General features: G+C 38.4%; 1 long non-coding RNA gene across 12 annotated transcripts in view; it reads right to left on the bottom strand.

The window, feature by feature from the left end:
* LOC137861164 (uncharacterized) overlaps positions 1–20,453 on the bottom strand; it is a 324,908-nt gene that overhangs the window by 259,976 nt on the left and 44,479 nt on the right. For 4 of the 12 annotated variants that reach the window (XR_011099434.1, XR_011099437.1, XR_011099433.1 and 1 more), the window contains one exon: positions 12,935–13,025. The exons of the other annotated variants lie outside the window; for them this stretch is intronic. This is a non-coding gene — a long non-coding RNA (uncharacterized lncRNA). The remainder of the gene's footprint in view (positions 1–12,934; positions 13,026–20,453) is intronic. 12 annotated transcript variants of the gene reach the window in all.

Genomic DNA, 20,453 nt, shown 5'->3' with positions numbered 1-20,453 from the left:
TGAGTTGGGCTTTCTGAGATTCCTGGCTCCTCCACTCCTCATCCAACACTTCAAAGGAATGCCTCTCTACCATTAAAAGTGTGTCTTGTAAAAATTCACCACACCCTAGGAATTTCCCTCATCGAATACACTATTCAGACTTGTGATTCAGGCACTACTTTTTTTTTTTTTTTTTTTTTTAAATAAAAAAGAAAATGTTTCCAAACCAATCATAACTGAAATAAGAATGAGCAGAAAAGGAAGACAAAGATTTGTCTTTGGAATCATACATTTTCTGACTCCATAGCTCACAAACACAGAATAGTTTTGCCCCAGTCCATATACAAGTCCCATAGATGATCAGTAACTCCTTTCTAGCCCTGCAAACAGCCCAGAACTGGAATCAAAGCAAAGCTGTGGTGTAACGTGAGGTGAACAAAGAGCAGTTGGGCTTTGAAAGGCTTTCAGCACTAGAGCAGAGAAGTTTGGATATTGTCTTCCAATAGGAAGAACAGAAGAGACAGCTACAAACTGGATGACCTGGTGCAGTGCTGAAATGATACTTGAGCCTCACAGTGATGCCATAAAGGAAACAAGTACCACTTTTTGTCCATGCAAAAGGCAAAATATAAGGGTGTGTGGCAAATAAATTCCAAAATTACCCTGAGTTTGGTAAATGATGAAGTTTAAACCAAAATAACGAGGGCAAGAGACATTTCAGTTTCTTGTATTAATTTTTCCTTATTTTATTTCCACACAGGTTAATTCTCACGAAACACTGTTAAAGAAATACAGAAGAAAGACAAATACATAAGTACTGCTTCCTTCCCTCTTTTTAAGCAGAAAGATTTTAAAGCTTTTTTTTTTTTTTTAGTCAAGTTTTGAAATTCATTTTAATTTCACACACACACACCCAAAAAAGTAGGAAAGAGTAGCCCTGGCTTTTACTTCTGTTATTGTGGTTTTACAGAACAAATAGATTGGAGAGAGAAAATAAAATGAAGTCATCACAAGTAGGTTTTTCTTTATTCTCAGTGCTCTGCACAAGTGTCTTATAGCCCAGAGTTATAATATCAGTGTTCTGCAGTCATTTCAGCCGGTACAAGAACTGAAGTGCAGATTGAGCTGGGCAAGCTACGTCCTTGAGGCACACAGATACTGCAACAGTCAACAATGCGCTGACAGAATTAGAAAGGTGCCAAAGCAACAGCAATTAATAAATTGCAATTCTGAAATTTTGAAGAAGTGATGGACATTAGGCATGGCTTTCTGTTCAACAAAGAACACAAAAATAGTACATTTTGTGCAAACCCTACTTAACTATGCAACGCTAAGCAGTACAAATACAGTAAATTTTCTGCCCAGGGTCAGAAGTGGAAGCACAGCAAAATTCTTAGTCCAAGCCCTTCCAAGACAGTGCTCAGACAGTCACTGCCAATTCAGTGACATACTAAGCCACCGTTACAAATTTTAGCTTCTATTTAGCAATTTCCGCCTTTTTTTTTTCTACTCCAGATCTCATTTTTTTTCACAGAAAAGGGGATCATTTTAAATAAAATATTCCCTGTGTTTTGATCAGGAATATTTAAGTGTGAAAAGAAAAAAAAGACTTGAGCACAGTCACTGTAGGAATCAAAAGTAGGGACTGGGAGTGGAAGGTGTAGGGACCAGGAGTGGAGTTTACCTCTCTTGACAGCCACTACCATTAAATCTATTGGACAACATTTTTTCTTGTCAGTAGACAAACAATGTATATAGAAGCTGATAAATCAAAGTGATGCTAAGAGGGGCAGCAGTGGTTAGAATGTACTGAGCAGGAGCTTAAATATTAATGAGTGGATAGATTCATCACAGAATATATGGACATTATTCAACAGACGCTGTTATGGGCTGAACAGTGAGGATATTTGACACGATATGTGAAAGGATTTGATGGTCTCACTCCAAACTCCTACTCCGCTGCTATAATCAGAAATGCCATACAATGAAATCTAAATTAACTTCTCACTGGCCTTCCCTCTCAGGCATTTTAGGAGACAATTGAGTGTTAAGATACCTGGTGGCCCCAGGGTGGATGATAAAAATAACTTAATAAAATAAGCAGAATTTGCAGTACCATTAGGTATGAAATTTTGCAAGCAATCAATGCTCTGCAGGAAGACGGAGTGAAATCTGCTGCCTTCCAAATGCTGCATCTTCATATTCAGCAAAAAAAAGGAACCCCATACAGCTCAATTCTGCAGCTATTCAGATGTGGATTTTTTTTTCTTGAAATCCCCGGATTCATAAAAGGGAAAGAGTGTGGCTGTCTCCCTATCTAGCCTCTTCCTGGCTAAAGGTATGAAAGGAACAGAAAACTACCTAATGCAAACACCTTCTCTCATGATTTTGGTTAAGATGTTGGCTTACAGCTCTCTGCAAGCTCAAGCTACCATATTTCCTCTACCACATACCACAAATGGCTCTGCAACATCTCATGTGATATCTGGACATCTGTACTTACTGAAGTGCTGCCTGTTTGTCAGTCAACAGTGCATTCATTGCTATGACTGCAGAACCATAGCACACATCCAGCCCTTGCATACAGCATACACTCCTGTTCGTCACCTCTTGATTCACTTGCACAAGAACTCCATGAAAACAGGGACCAGGATACCAGTTGCTACAGCCACCTGCATCAAGGAAAGGGCTTCGGTATTAGGCTTTAACTCCACTGCACTGATTCAGAGTATAAAGGTATGCACAGCACCTCCTTATACCATCTCATCAGTTAAAAGGAAAAGGCTTCCATCTACAGTTCATTAAACACAATTTTACTTTTCTATCATCTACGTTAGAAATAAATAGCAGTTTGAATTAGCTTTATTTTTTATAAAAATGACATTTCTGTCATCAAGGACAAAGTCTCTAAATGAAGATCACATTGGGCAATGATTTTTAAATGTTTGCCTCTATTCACAGTGTAAAAGGAGATACCACCCCACAGACGCAAACCAGAAAGCAAAAAAAAGAGACTTTTAGACTTCTTGTCCCAGTGCAAATGGCACAGAGTCTTAAGGGTATTTCATTTAAAAAAAAAAAAAAAAAATTGATTGCATTGCTGCTGTTTGAGTTCAGGCTCACTAACTTTCAATCACGTCACCTTCACTCTTCCAAAAGACATTCAAAGGCCTAAAAGAGCAGCTTGATAACAGAGAGGGGCATTTATTTATTTATTAAAAGGGCATTTTTCCCAGACTTTAACTAAACCTCATCCACTCTTGTCACTCTGGGCAGACAGTTGAAAGCAATATTAGAGGAGGTAATTGCATAGATCAGTCAACAGCTTTTGTCCCCTTGCCACTGAGACTTACAGTAAAATGGGCACAAGAAAACATTGTACTGGATTAAAAGCGGATCTTTCTCCAGTTGCTTGCTACTTACCAGCTGTTGTGCTCAACAGCAGCGACAGAAGCTCTAGAGGTATCTACAGGGGAAATCTAGCCTGACACTGTCTTCCCCCACCAACACCCCCCACCTCTCTAAGCTTGAAACAGATTACTCTTTGTGTTTAAAGTGAAACTTTACCAAAAAGTATTCTATCTTGTCATCTACCATTAAGTTGTTAATCATGTATGCACAGCACTTTACTAGCAATGAATTTTTAGGATACAGAGTTTACAAGAACACCACCACTATAACTTCTCAGATTGACAAACATTTTTCTCAACCCTTTGATCTTATTTGGAACAACTCACGAAAAGGCTCAGAGTAACTGCTTAAATAAACACAGTACAAGGAGCAGACAAATTTTATTAACTTTAGATTGTAAATCGCCAGCAGCAGCCCACATGCTGATAAAAACAGGTACTGCACTGTCAAAAAAACAGTACCTGTTATGAGCATGTCAGAACAGTTGCAAGAAAGATCCAAGTCTACCTTGTAAATGACAGAATTACAGCTCCTGAAGTACAGTGAGACTGAATACAAATCAAAGGGCACTGAACAGAAATGCAACAATAGAATTAGAGAGTCAAAAATAGAAGTTTGGTGTCATAAAATACATCATCAACACCATCTTTAGGAGGGGAGTCATCACTCAGGTTTTGACAGCACAGGCTGTAAATGGATTCTGTTTCTACAATAGTATGTTTTATCTCCACGTTCTGACCTAATTCGAAAGCACTGAAAAGCACAGCATTGAGACTGGTGCTGGAATTTTTAAGCCAAGTCCTATCAATTTAATCATGCAGTAGTTTAATAGGACCATTATAGACAGCAGAACAATATCAGCTCCATTGCTGCCTTCACATCACATTAATGCATTTTATGAGAAAACATTCAAAGCCAGCTCATTTACATGTGCATTTTTAAATATCTTTTCTACCTGGAATTTGCATAGATCACCTTTCTGAAGATTTCAACCATATAAAATTCTGTAAATCAATGAACATAGTAAAAGTTGCTGCATATGTCAGAAACTATGGTTTTAACTTCCATGGGAGAAAAACACATATCCTGAAATAACTTCTCTACCATTGCTAGTTAATTCAGTTCATTTGCTCTTTAAGGAGAGATTGAGACATTGCAGCTGAAAATTAGAGAGCAGGCCCATGAAAATTTTCACTTAAATTTAAAAACTTGCTTACTTTTATTCTCTGCTCAAAAATTCATCCTATGTCCTGTCAGAGGAAATAAATAAAATTCAGCATTGTCTTGGAAATGTACAGTTTAAAAAAAATGGTTTTGAGGTGCCTTTTTATTTTTAATACACATAAAACCTTCAGAAGCTATTCAAACCTATGAGAATTTTTACAAGACTTTTTTTTTTTTTTTGTCTTCTCTACCTGCATTGGATTAAGGTAGACCCTAAACCAAAAATACAAAATACTCATTACCTTCATAGAAATTTTAATCCAAGTTTCTGAGACATGCTGTAGTCAAGTACTTAACTCATGGAAGAAGCAAAACCTCAGTCCCTCAGGACTGTAAAATTCTGAGGCCACTTACAACAGAACTTCTGCATGAACTACCATAGAGACAACCAGCTTTTTCAGTTCTGTTCACTAATTTTATGAAAAATTAGTTTTTACTTTATAGCTGAGCAGACACGTAAGCTCAAAAATTTTCTGGGCAGATGACTCTGATTCAGTTTCCTGCTGGCATGGAGAGAAGAAGCACATAAATTTGTGGCCACAGCCCATCAGAGAAGACAGAGGTACATAGGCAAAAGCTATGGGGGCTACTATACACAACCCCAGCTCCCACAGGAAGCTTAAACAAGAAAGGTCACTTCTTTCTGTTTCCCTATCCATTCTCATTCTTGCCTCTGTGCCACAGTTGTGATCTTGTTTGCAGTGCTAGAGAGCAGCATAGGAGGGTAGAAACTTAGCTTTGCTTCCCCACCAGAACATACCTCATTTACCTGGGAGCTGTTTCAGGTTTTCTCCTGTTCTGCATACTGACCCTTCCCAAAGCAACAACCCACTGGGGCCTCTTTGGGAAAGGGCTGGAATTCCTGAGTATTCACCATTGTTTGGAGTGCAATCACAAGATTACCTCTCTACATTAAAGGCAATGGTTAAACTTGCACTTTTCAGAAAGATTTATCATACCTGAGAATGCCACCTTTCACAGAAGGAGACTAGAACACATCAGTTTTAAAGATGTCTGATTTTAAAGGTGCTGCATTAGCACCTGAAGAGACATCTTTGGTATCTTTACGTGGCCACATAGTTTCACCATTGATTCAAGATAGACTGATATTAAGACTACAAACAAATCTTCATCCTAAAGGAGGAAGGTTTAATCTAGGTGAGGCTGAACGTCCCTTTATGATTCCCTTTTCTGGCTACTAATTGTTGCCGTGCCAGGACACCCAAGCAGTTGCTTACATGACTCACATGAAGTCATGCTATGAACTTGCAATCAAGATTTGATATCTCAAGGAAAGACACTGAATGCTGAGTCTGAAGCTTGTTCTGTAACAGCTGAACATACACGGTACCATACAGGACAATGTCTAGACTGCTAGAAGAGCAGGTCTTCCTTCAGATGGTACATTACTGTTTACAAATTGGGTGAGTTATCTCCACCACACCAACCTGAGAAGAAAAGCCAAGAACAGGATTCCCAGGAGTGTGCAGATGCAAAAAGGTAGGTTACAGTTGCAGGGCCAATCTGCACATGAAGTTACTACAACAGCATATGATGAAGGCAAATAGTCTGTCAGCTGTGGATTTGCATATGTAATTAGCAGAGCTAAATAGAAAGCACATGCAAGTTTTGCCATAAGTGTTTGTGCACGTGTACATACACAAAGTGCAGAAAATCAGGTCTTGGAAGTAAGTGTACACGTACACTAAGAGCTCCATGATACTGAGAGAGCCTGGGCAAAGGGCCAGAAACTCCTGAGTTGTAATCTCATGCGTACAACTAAATCACTGTGGTTTTAGGCAACTAATTAAGCTTTCCACTGTCTTAGTTTTCTTCCTATATTAGATATATCCAAGTATTTTCCCCTTTATGTATATGGGTAAGTAAAGCTGATTTATAGGGAGTGACTGACCTTTGCATTTTAAAGCACCAAGAACACCGATTTTATTAAATAACTCAATTCCAGATTATTTTTTTTCATCCCACAGGTATACACTGACAATAGGAGCACTGTATCATCTTTATACACAATATTGTATATATTGTATTATGTTCTGCAACCTTCACAGTGAGTCTGACCTCTTCAAATGGAGTCCTGCCTGAAAGAGTGGATGAGATGGCGACACCTAAAAGCTCACAAGAAGTGAGAATTCATGCAGGCTGGTGCAGGTCTTTCCCATGTTACTGAACTATGAACCTTAGTGCCTCATTACCATCCCTTCCTTTCACCTGTGAACTGGCACAGAACCTCCATCCTTGAATCTGATCCAATTAAAAGTCTCATTCATTAAGAAAGTGAGAAACACAATGTGAATTACCACCATAAACTAAAGGGAAATGCTTTTATGTAAAGTTTATTGCATCCATTACTTCCATAGAGCATGAGTGTTTCCAGCAAATACCTGTAAGAATGCCAGCCCTTTTGTATTGCCTGCAATTAGCTTATCTACAATTATATAAACAGGTACATGATGACAGTCTTCAGTAATAGAGGTATTATGGGGAAAAATAAGGGTTGCTTTACTTCGAGCGTAGGTCTTAGTAGAAAACAGATTAAAGCTTATGTGGATATACAAAATAATAGATAGGCTAATTCTATTGTCTGCCTCACCTAAATTATTTTATTAGATGGAACATATTAATTATAATGAAAGAGAACCCCTGACTCTGTTGCCTTCTAATGAAAATTCCTTTGTAAGATCGCGGCAGGATTTCCCACCATTTTCTCTTTCTGATGAAATTAACTCCCTATGGTTGGTCACCAGGATAAGCTCATTTTGGCCAATCAGCTTGGGAGCTGCCATTTACCTCACAAAGGGAGAAAAAGGTATCTGCTGTCATAGCAACGAGTGGCTTTGCTCTGATCATATTTGGATCCTTTAGCATAATGAAAGACACCGGCTTGCTTTTTAGATGATTAATCTTTTCCCCTGTGAACCTACTTGAATACATTAGCAAAACAAGTATGAAAAATTTGTTTATCCCAAGACAATCATTAGAAAATTACCTGCAAGAGTAATTCTCATTAGGGCACAGTTTGTGAATAGCAGACCATATGGTGAATGAAAGCAGCAAGAAGCAATAAAATCTTAAAGCTGCAACAAGTTGCAAAGTTTATCAGGTTTCAATCTGAAAGCTTAAATCAGTTAAGCCTCAAAAGTTGTGAAAATTTCTTTTCTTACTAAAATTCCAGATTGGTTACACCAGGAAGACTCGACAGACTTTACAAATCCTTCCCAACTCAGGCAGTCCTGCACATGTCCTGATCCCAAGCACATACTGTAACTCAGGAGTATTTTCTCAACTTCAGTGGTGCTAAGCTAACAGCTGAACCAATAGGACTAGATTCTTACCTTACATTAAGTGAGTTTAGGTGTTATTACTTTGATATTTAAATGGTACTATAAAAAAAAAAAAAGTGATAGATGATTATGAGGGTGGTGAAGCACTGGAACAAGTTGCCCAGAGAAGCTGTGGATGCCCCATCCCAGCGCTGAAGTGGTGAAGACCAGGTTGGATGGGGCTTTGGGCAACCTGATCTGGTGGGAGGTGTTCCTGCCCATTGCAGGTGGGTTGGAATTAGATGATAGTTGATGTTCCTTCCAACACAAACCGTCCTGTGATTCTATAGAGCTTTCATGAACCAGCTCCAGAAGAAAATACAAGAAAGTCAAATTTCATACTACACTGACTTCCTCAGTATTCAGAAACTTATTTTAGCTATGTAAATGATGAGTAGTTAATATCATACTAGGGCAAGGTGAAAGAAAAATTAGATCATTTGCAGTATTGAAATAGTTTAATTATTATCTTATACCCATGAGAAGTCCCAGTAGAACGGTTTTGGAATTCATACTATGTAAAGCTAAAATTACTCCTCCGGTTTCAACAAATCATTAGAAAAAAATAGAAAAAGAGGAGGAAGAGAAAAGAATCTACAAGATAGCATCAGCTTAATTTTCAGAGCAAAAACCAATACAATTCTGTGGGTGCCACAGTGCACTAGAGAAGGGTTGTTCATACCAAGGGGCATTGTTCTAAGTGCTCCCGTGTAAACACGTAGATTTCTCACCTTAGCAGGATTTTTTTTTTTTTCCAAACTAGAATTTGTTTGGATCTTTCTGTAGGCACAAGTTTAAGACAAAATCAATGGTCTGCCTTTCTTTTTAGGAAATGGAGAATTTCCTCTTAAAACAAACATTCATGTACTCCCTTATCACCATCTCTCTACCACATAGGACCTAAGTAGTTTGATTTTAACTCTTCCTAAAGTATTTGTAGTGTTATAACATTCCAGATTAAAAGAGGACTGCATCCATCTGCAGATAAGCCCCTCCAGTCATTTAACCTCACCACCATCATGAGCTGCCTGCCAGGTCTAAAGTCACATTTATAATGACGTAAGTGTAAAGAGGCCACATCTCTGTGCAGCACTTTAGTTTGAACTCTAACTGATTTCACATCAATGCTTCAAAACTAGTTTTATCAAGTAGTACATAGCTCCACCAGCAGTTGTTAATGGTTTGCAGGCTAGAAGAACTTTATAGGAATATGATATCGAGATTGTGATCTACTTATTTTTTGCCTTGACTGGTGAACACTTGCACTATCCAGAAAGTATCTCCTTCAAGTGGACTTCTAGGAGCTATCAGAGACAATAACTCTTTGTTAGATAACAAAGACTAGTGGTGTTTCTAGGAAGCCTGACCCATATGGAAGATTGTGGTCATTCTGATGTAATTCCTAACTCTAAGGACTGGACTTGCACTACTGGGATCAAGCAAGACATGTTTCCTATTAGGACAGATCATTTCCCCTCTGCAATAGCACAGGAATTTCTGTAATATTTCCATTCTGTTACCTGAACAGAAACATTTCCCTAAAAATATATATATATATATATATATATATATATATATATACATACACATATATATATATATGCAGGTTGCTCCTGAAAAAAAATATATATATATATATTTTTTTAAAAGATGTGATGTTTAGAAAGTGCATTTTCTAATGTATCTAAGCCAAGTGCATCATTTTTTTCAAATGCCTTCTTCTCAATGGAAAGCTGTCCCTTATAAATGCAACTTGTATATTCCAGGTCCTAGCTGTCCTCCATTTAATTTGTGGTCTCTGACAGAAACTGGTTGAGGGACAGAGGCAGGGGTACAGGCAATGTTTCCTATTTACCCACTGTGGGAAATCTCCAGCTATATCTATCATTCCTCATTACAGACCTAGATTTTGCTTTTTAGAAATTCTTCCATGCTCACACTTTTTCATCTCCCTCCAGGCTGTTCTATACAAGTAAGCATAGAATGATCACAGAAGTAACAGTTGGCGCCCAAATGTTGTAGAGAAAGAAAAAAAAAGAAAGAAAAACAGAAGAGCCTTCTCTATACTTTCATAATTCTTAGAAAGAGAAACACAGTAGGTACATGGTTCTGCTGAAATCTGAACTTCACTTTGGAACTACCTTTGTCTACAGATTATTTTAAATTCTCATTCAATTTTGTACAAAGTTCTAGTGGAAAATCTCTGGGGAATGTTCTCCAAATTGCACTTCCTTGATCCAGGATCTAGGTGGTAAGTGGGCCCAATCTGTCTAGTACAACAAGATGAAAATAAGTATGATTAGCATATTCCAAAATCCATTTTGTTAAGCCTATCCCTAAGTACTTAAGGATGTAAATTTTTCCAGGGCCCTTGATAGAACATTACCATTAGCACCAACCACTGAAAGCAAAGCAATAACAGATGCAATAGCATCTCCAGGGTGACTTCATGTTTTCATCCATATGAAGTAATTAATCCTCACTTGTTTATTTCCTATGCTATCCACAGTTACCAGGTAAAACAACTCGAAGTTTTAGCCCCCTTACAGTATTAACAGTACAGAAATGCACAGATTAAAAAAATACATTCTTTAAAATGTTTATTCATGGTCATTTCTTACATTCATATTGTGTTAATTTAGCACTGACAAGAAAATTCAGTGGGTTTGACAATAGGCTTTTTCTATACCCTGAATCTACTTCATACCAATCAGGAGAGGTGAAAAATGTTCTTTAACAATTAGAACTCCTTGGATCCATGTTGTGCATTAAATGGTAACTATGCAATTAAAAGGAACAAATTTTAAATCTGACAACAATTGGTGCATCTCCAGCATTTAAAATGATTCAATTATTAATAATTCATGCTCAAAACCCCATATGTGGGCAATGAAGCAGAAGGAGAGATGAAAACGAAGTCTGATCCATGACTAACCTTACATCTGTACAGAGTCTGACTAAACAGAGTTACAGCATTATGTTTCCTACAACATTTACCCAAATACAGTAGGAAATTGTCACACCATAATATCTATTTGCAGTGATGCTCAACAGTTAGTTAATAGCATGGGGGTTGGGGAAAGGCATGCTAATATAAAAGAATCAAGGTATGCATACAGTTCCATGCTAAGTCCAATTGAATCAGACTTTCAATCCAATAGAAACAAGTAGGTTAGATGCTTGAAAGATTTTAATTATACATGAGCTAAAACTGACTTTGCTTTAAAATTTGCAGACAAGACACTCCAACCCTTCTCCAAACCATCTCACCCAGCAACATATTCTGAATGTTATTAGATCACCTACTCCCACAAATTTAGTCTGAACTAGAGACTTACAAGAGCAGCGCACCATACCATCAACAGATAAATCACATTATAGACTAAGCCCAAAATTAAAACCTCGGGTGAAATCTCACTTATATTAACCTACAAGCTCAATTACTTAATTCTAGACCTAGACTTTACATTTTGCACTTTAAATCAAAAAAAAAGCTTTGCTTTTTATAGCTTTCTTGGCATATTTGATGCTATGATAAATCACATATGAAAACAATAGCAGTGACACATCTGAGTTAGCTGCAAAACCATTTTTCAAGCCCTAGCCAACGAAGCTGCATATGATGTGCCAAAGTTATCGTGCGTCTTGACTCAAGCTGGAAGACTGAGAGGCACAGAAAGGGTAGAACTGCTAGCTCCCTTAAATAATATTTTGTAACATTACCATATTTATTGATGTAACAGTCAGAAGAGAGGGTGTGGTCTAGGAGACCTCCCAGAATAGAAATAGGCATGCAATAACCTTAGAAATACAACATCCTTTCTAGGAAACACATACAATGCTATACATACCTTTCATTAAGTCACAGCTATTTAAGAAACAGCCCAAAATATATTTATGAAGGGCAAGGCTAGAACACATCCATATTGTTACTATTAAAATATATACTTGATTTATGTGCGTTAAAAGAGATTACAAAGTTAGTGTTTTAAACACTCTCATAAATTTCAAAAAAAAAAAAAAAAAGAGAAGTGTCATAAATAGATTTGTTTACCTCTACAATCTTTGATGTCCTGGTTCTAATCATCCTTCCATATGTGGGGGTATGAGAGAAGAGACATGTTTATTCTGTGGCTGATTTATTACAAAATCAAGACCATTCAGATTCAAATTCCTCCCCTCCTTAAATACATTGTTGGTGTTCTCTCTTTCACACAATTTACCACCACATGTAAAGGTCAAGTCCACTGGTAAAGTAATTCATATGGTTATCCAAATTGTATCCAAGCTATAAATTAATATGACATAAACTGCCTACAGCGTTTCTTCTATTTCTAATGCTATACACAGGCAAGTCTAGCCTGGTATACTGATAATTAAAATAAAAATCATATGCACCTCCCTCAGGAACATACACACCAAACAGGAAGTCAATTAATTCCAGGATGGGACCTGCTGAGGGAGACACAGCAATGATTTGTAGCAAATACTAACTTCAGGCTTTGAATGGAAAAGATAAGTACACTTTACTTCACAATTGCCACCTGTATCACCAATACAGAGAAAAAAGTGCCAAAGGAGGAAAAAAGCTGCAAAATATCATCAGAAACCTGATGTTCTCGATTTTACACAAAGCAACTAGAAGAGCTGCAGGCTGATCCCCTAGTGCTCTGAAAATTAAGACTTACAGAAATCACATGTGAACATATTGTTTTCCAGAACTTGCTGTTTCCTTAAAAATCTCAAACCCGTGGTTGAATACAATGCATGGTCTGCAAAACAGGCTTTACATTTTGTAGCCAGAATGAGCTTATTTATTTTGAAACCACAGACTGATCATCAATGTTGCCCTCAAGAAGAGTCAAAGGAGATTAAACTTTTTTTTTTTTTTTTTTTTTTTACCCTTCCCCCCATAATTGTGATACAGCTAACAGTTTGATTTATGAACTTAATACTATAAACAAACTTGAACAACTCACCCTGCAGACTTCACTGGAAATGAGCTAATATGCACCTGCTGAAGATTCAGCCCACAAGGAGGTAGTCTCCTTGGAAACTGCTCCTGATGGTCTGAAATACAATGGAAATGGTCACTGAGAAAACTTACATTGATAGAGGTGTTGTGAGAGGTGGCTTAAGACCTGGGTTTTGCCTCAAAAATAAATAAATAAATAAATAAAGGGACACTCAAGTGCATACATAGTTTAGGTAGGTTAAGGTGCCCAGGGTAGACCTGGAAAGAAGAATCTCTATTAAAGAAAAGCAAGAGAGACTTCATAGTCTACAGTATTCCATCCATCACTAAATTATAATTTCTTTCACTAAAACTACATGGCTGAACTAGCATCTTTAGTGCATTTTAACCCATGTCAAAGTAGCTTTGCCCAGTGTGGTTCAAACTCTGCTGTAAGTCTGGACATTTGCAACACCTGCTAATATTTGCCTGTTCTCACATGCTTTTAGGATATCTTTCATTTTTGATTAGCATTACAGCTACTTTCTGCTGTCCTCTCTTCTCCTCCCAAGTCTTTCATAAAACCTGTTGACTGATTTATTCAAGCACTTATCTTTTAACTTGCTGTTACTAGACAGGTGTACACTTGCAACAACTCTTGTAGCTGAGCCCATTTAACAGCTCTGTTAGGGGCCCATCTTTGCAAAACATCGAGCCGCAAAGAAGTTAGTACCCTAAATACATATTCAAAGGGATGATTTAAGGTGCATTCTCTCTCACAGACATGGCTCAGTGCCTTAGGCATCAGTTTCTTACTTGTTAAGGAGACTATAAAGGGAACATCCCATCTAACTAATCTTATTTTAATAGGCAACACTACACAAACTTGATACAGCAGTGGTTATGTGGGTTGGATGCTCCATTTACTCCAGAGACCTCAATCACAAGAGTTGATAAAAGTAAATTCCTACAACGCAAACATAAGAGTTTGGACTGCATTGGTGTCCAGGCCTGGGTGATCTTGTCTGCTTATTCCAAACCCACTTGAGTACACCTGCACTTGGATGTTTTTGTTGACACTTTACTTGCCTGACACAGAAGACGAAGGGGGATGTGAATAAAACAGAGAGCACATTCAGAGGGAGCAATGGCTTTGTTGGTGGTGGTTGTTGGTTGGTTGTTTTTTTTAAAAGTCACCAAGACAGTAAAGAAAATCCTAAAAAGGGTATCCACGTAAAGGAAGCAGGTCACAGAATCCATCTCTGGCTGCCATTCTACACTACTTTGTAAGACAGGCCAAGATGAATTTTGACATTCCTTCTTACAAAAACGTCTGAGGTAGCGTGTAGGATGATAGCAACAGATTACACAGCCACATACAACCTGCATTACTCAGTAGCTGAGGCACAAGCCACTATACAGACATATGTTCTCCACACAGATCATTTCAGCCACAGGTGAATCTTAGAAGGTCTTCGTTACACCTACATGCACTCCATCTTCCATGCAAAATACAGACCTCACTTCAAAGACAGTAACACTTGAAAAGAATGTGAAGGGACAGTTTAAGTAACTTCAGCCCATCTGCAAGGTTTTCCTTTAGTTCTCCCACAGAAAATTATTCAGATCTCTCTGTCTGAGCTTTGGACTAATGCTTTCTCAGGGATGATAGATGTCTTTTGGAGAAGGAAAATGAGTACAGTCTTGGTAATGTCAGATTACATTGTGAGCTAGATAATGCTTTCTTCCAATTCCAGCCCATCATCACACATAGCTGAATGTATGTCCTACAGCTACATCCCAACAACTTGACTAAAACATCCAGGCTCGATTCAAAAATCGCTACGCAGTGAAGCACTTACTATAATTTTCAGGCAAAGATTGTACACACACACGCAACTGCATACAGCATAAACAACACCACAGGTAAAACTATCTATCAACTCCTATAATTTAAATTCCTTTGGATTCAGACAATACAAGCGTCTGCATGAAATGTGAAGTTCTGAAGTCTTAGGAAACCTCAACAAAGCTTTTGAGTATGAATTTTAAACCCTAAAACATTGCATTCAATCACATGAAAACAAAAAATTCTGTGAATTCTGTGAAAACAAGCAAAGGATTCCAGTAACTGGAGTGGGAAGCAATTCAAACCAGCAATAAGGTTGAGTATATTTTCCTCCTGTTCACGTAGTTTACAACTGCCTTCTCACTGTTTTATTTCACACCATATATACCAGAAAAAAGAAAAAAAAAAAAGGTCCTTAGTAAACATCTGCTCATCTAACTAGATGCCTGTTTGATCTAATGCTAATCTAACATCTAATGTTGTTTGATATATTGAAATGTCTTGTTTTCAGGCAACCTCCTAACTTCACTCTTAGAGCAGTATCAAATATTTTACTGTAAGATTTTATGCAGCAGGATATCCTCATACCTCAGATGAGGACTCTTTAGAACACCACACACAACCACGTCTCTGGCTTGGTGTGAGTCAAGAAGCCAACAGAGTTGGAAACAAGAGAAAGAACTTTCTGGGGAAGACTGTGGTGTAATTTGAGGTTTGAGTTTTGTGAGATTTTTTAGGCCATGGTTATACCTGTTTCATGCTGCTAGCAGGCCAGAGAAGGGACAGCCCAGTGCTTTCAACTGTGAACATTGCCAGCTGCATTTCATGGCCTCCACTTCAGAAGAGGCCATCAAGCTTTGGTCAGAAGCAGGCTATACTGACAGACTTGCCACCCAGTCTTTGAGAAACAGCTGCTTACCCAGGAGAGTGTAAATTTTCAGCATTTGTGAATGGAGTAGAGCACTTTTTTGTTGTTGTTGCTTGCTTCAGGGCTGGAATGAGGCTTCCAAACCTGTCATTTCTTTTATAGGTAACGAAACATAGCATTTAGGACAAGATGTTTTTAAACATCTATACTGAAAAGATGAAGGCTATTAGTTTGATGAGACTCAAACTTCCATAAATCCTATAAGGACAAGCATAATGAAAATGAACCTCTTCCAAGTGACCAGACATCTCAGTAACATGCTGCTACCAGAACTAGCTGGAAAGAAATCAGCAGCCAATTTCAGGGGATTTCATTCCACCAAACTGAGGATTAAATAGGGACTGAGGCCTTGAGGCAGAGCTGGCCCCACACATGGGGAGGTGCAGCAGGAGATCAGGTGCTGCTTGGCAGCCTGCGCCTCACAGCAGGGTGGCCCAGTGCAGAGCAGGCCTTTCCCTTCCCTCAGGAAAGATTTCTACCCTAGTCCTGAAGAATTTCTACCATAGTCCTGAGGAAACTTTGTCACAACAACTCTCTTACTGCAAAACCATTCAGGATTCACCCAAATCCTGAAAGTTTCCTGTCAGAAGGAGGGGCTGTTCTGGGTGAGAGGAGTGAGAAGGAAGCTGCTGCTCTTTTAGGTTTACACCCATAACAGCACCCTGGGCTGTCCCCTCCCCACCAGGCCCAGTCTCATGGGCACCATCCCAGCCCTTCCTCTTCCTCAGTGTTGTCACAAAACTATATTTATTTTGTTTTACTGTTTAAGCAAGAAATCTTTATGAAGAGGGGCTCTCGTTCAGTCATTTCCTCAGAGCACTGTTTCCCCTCTTCCAACCCTTGATTGACATTGGATCCGTTTCAGACCAAAAATGAGTGAAACGTATGAGCCTCAAGCCTCAGGGCTAGATTTATAAGGAGAAAGAGAGTTCTGTGATCTTCTCCCATGTATTCGTTGTTACGGGAGAAGTAGGCCTCTTATTCTCAATCTAGAGACACTTTTACTGTTAAACTTTTCTTGTATGTCCTTAGGCACATGGAGCCATGGCAGAGGTAAGCCAGCCTCAGGACTTGGTGCCAAGCATGGAACATTCTGAGAGCTGTGTGCTCCTTGACTTCCTACCATAAGGACAGAGACACACTGCTGCTCATATGAAGCAGTCCAGCACGAGCACCTGAAGAGTCAGGTCACTTTTCTAGCTCTGCAACCCACAGTTAAGTTTCAGGGAAAAAAAACAAACATCCCTAAAATAGGAGGTATTAAAACAGGCAGATAATAGATACAAGAAAACAACTCAAAACAAGCAATTCCAATGTTCTTTTGAAGTAGCTCATGGCAGAGGGTGGACGTTATGATAGAAGGTCAAATAATTTTCTAAACAAATAAGTGGTTTTACATCACTGGATTAGTTTGCTACTGTGAGGCAAACTTGTGATGTAGCTGTTGATATGTTTTCCATAACTAGATTTCATTGAAAGAATGGCACGTGTAAATAAAAGTAATTTAGAATGTTTTTCAATGTTATGTCTGCTGTCCACCCATTCTTGATCCAGAAAAATACCTGCTGCTCCAGGTTATGTTCCCTGTGCTACCCAAAATGCAGAGTTTAGGCTTTCAAGCAGCAGTCCCTGGATTATTGGGTTGAACAGAAATAAAATTTCTAGAAATACTCAAATTCAACAGCTCCTACCCACCATGTTTTTCTTTAAATTCATTTTGAAATGGACAAGATATGGAGTAAAATTGTCATTGCTACTTGGTAAACTCTTCCTGTTGGTTAATTAGATTTACTGCTTCTAAATCTGGGGAGATTTTGTAGTTTTCTGACTACTGCCTCCATAACCTAGATCTCATTCTGGCTGTCTACTAAGCAAGATACTTTTTCATATATAATACATGGACACATACTCACTACTCAGACAGCTATCCCACTCACAATATACTAACACTGAACAGCTGAAAAACAATAGCAAGCCCTTTTTACTTTGCTCTGGAAAGGATTAAGAGTGCTCAAATGCACAGCTCAGGGGTACTAACTTAAAGTGCTATGGCAGGTGGCTGTTTTACAGCTGAAGATTTACTATGTACAAATTCTCCCTTTGAAGGTACTTGGGTGATTAATTTTCTTTTTATCCAATTGCTAAACAAATTAAAGTTATTATGAGGTATGGAAGAACATTCTATTCAAAGCCTTCTTAAAATAAATAACATAAGGGTAAAGATGTGGGAGTGAATTTCCTTGACTACTAAGTGATCTTTTAACCTTAGCTTGATCATGTCAGCTCAAAAAATAATAATTACTTTCACAACAAAAATGTATATTTTTTTGCAAGAGAGACAAACTTCTGCTTAGAACTGTGTGAGATTTTGAAACTAGAGTTCTATTGAAGGAAAACAAGACAGAAGTCATCTTTAGAAAGGAGGTGGGACAGAGAAAATTAAGAAAGTTTCATGAAAAAGAAAACAGGCAGACAACTAACCTCTCCTTGGATCTTCCCCACCCTCAGGATCCGGTGCTGTTCTGAGTGAAGCTTTTATGGGTGACAATAGTGTCTCCATTGAAATGAATGCCAAAATTCCAGTTGCCATCATCTGGGGAATTAATCTGAATCTTGAATCTGAATCTGAATTCTTGATCTGAAGAAACCCTTTTTTTTTATTTAAGCTTCAGCTGCTTGAGAAGCAACATCTAAATCCTGCACTTCTATCTTCAGCTCCTTCACAACTCTGAACAGACTCCCCCCTTTAAACTGCTGTTTTCCCAGCTGTGGTCTTGGGAGAATTTTTATTTTTGAGACCATGAATAAATTGAAACACTTTTACAAGGTTCAAAATAGTTTATTTTATTTTTAATAAAAAATAATAATAAAAAAAAACCTTGCTGAACACAATGCTGCTCTACCTGGCAATAGAGAAAGCTGAGCTGCCTTCACGTATTTGTCCAAAACACTTGGAGATCCTCCAGTAGCTTTTTACAAGATACTAAGTGTTATTATTGCATTATTTTGCTCCACTCCACTAAGCAGACTTTATGACAAAATTCTCAGGGAGCTCCTGCAGAGTGCAAAAAGGTAACTTTAACTGAGCTGTCTGAGAGCCTGACATTAACCTTTCCAAACAGGCTTTGCTTTATGCTCAGGGCAGGGGTTTATTAATTGGTTGAATGAATCAGCCAGCACACTGAGGTATTACAAATACAATCACTTATCTCCTTACATTCAGTCTGGACATCTAAATGCCTGAACTTCTATGCTTTTACCTCCAGCAGCTTAAAAGGGGACTAGTGCCTGCATTGCTGGGCTTGTTTTTCCTCCCTGAAGCCTGCAAGCTGCATCTTGCCAGAACATGGAGCTCCTCTTAGATATTAAAGCTTTCAGACAGCTAAGTTCCTAAAGCAAACACCACTAAAGAATATGACGGCCCACACACCTTTAGGGCACTTACATTACAGACATCAGTACATGTCAGGAAGGTTTAAGACAGGATAAAATAAACAGGCATAGAGTTATTGTCCTTAATTATCCTATGGATTTCCCCCCTTTTCCATCTCCCTGCCTTCTTTTTTCTCCTCCTGCTTTAACACAGAACTAGAAAAACATGAACCATCAGTAAGTCTAGAATTGTCGTGAGACTCAGCACAGTTGGACAGAACTATCACGTCAAACTTCATATCAGAGCTAACTGGAACTTGCATAGAGACCACCCACCACAAATATCTGTAGACCTCACCAGTGCAAGGTAGACTGATCCCTGGTGCATCTATGAAAAGAAGTAGTTTCAGAGCCCAACTTAGGTAAACGACCTTTCACAAATATTAGCATCTCCCTGCGTTAGTCATTTTGGGAGCCATGGTCCAGCCATCCCTGAATGATGCAGATGACAACACCAGCAAGAAGCAGGTCATGACCCTGCAGAAAGCAATCTGAATACTGTCTGTGATGGTTCTGAGACTAATCGGCCAGGTCTCCCAACACAGGGACAAAAGGTGATCAAGGGCATCGCTGCTCCTAGAAAACAGGAAGATTTGATTTCATTAAATTTCACCATTCTATGCAGCAAGTACCAGAACTCTTTTCTTTCTGGAAGTCTTGGGAAGACACCCCTGGCCGTTGTACATAAATACTATCTTGTCATCTCCCCATTTCTTTTTCTCCTTAATCCCGTTCTATTACTTCATTTCAAGGCCTAATATGGTATATGGAACAAGTAAAATGTAATGACAGTTAAAAATACCACATATAGTCATCGCTGAATAAACCTCACAAAGCTATCATCTCCCATCAGCACCGTTGCAAATGCTGGTTGCAGGGTAAGTTGAACAGCTACACTTGAAACCTTAATAAAAGCCATTCAAAACAATTGAAAGTAATGTTTGGATCATTCATTTTGAGCAGAGCATTTAATCAGTGTACAGCTCTTTCTCTCATTGATTAATGTGTCAGGTATGTGCAAAATAAATATCCTGCAGGACTCAGATTTTTGTGTTGGATACAATAAAAAAGGACAAGTGTGAATTGTTCAACTGTTCAATTCAAATTCATGGAGATGTTAATGGCTGAGAATGATTTCACAATGTGAGATTACTTTCTGATGAGTCGCACAGTGGCTTTGCCTGATTGCAGCACACTCCGAGAATCAATGCACATAGAAAAGAGTATTGGAAAAATTTATAATATACCATTTTTATTATGAAATAGAACCCTGGTGAATTTCATGTCTATATTGTTCTTGTACATCCTTCAATTTATCCATCACACTCAGCATAT

Source organism: Anas acuta, chromosome 9 (genome assembly GCF_963932015.1).
Source record: "Anas acuta chromosome 9, bAnaAcu1.1, whole genome shotgun sequence".
NCBI lineage: Eukaryota > Metazoa > Chordata > Aves > Anseriformes > Anatidae > Anas > Anas acuta.
The sequence above is the reverse complement of the archived record's forward strand: the minus strand, read 5'-3'. Positions and strand labels throughout refer to the sequence as shown.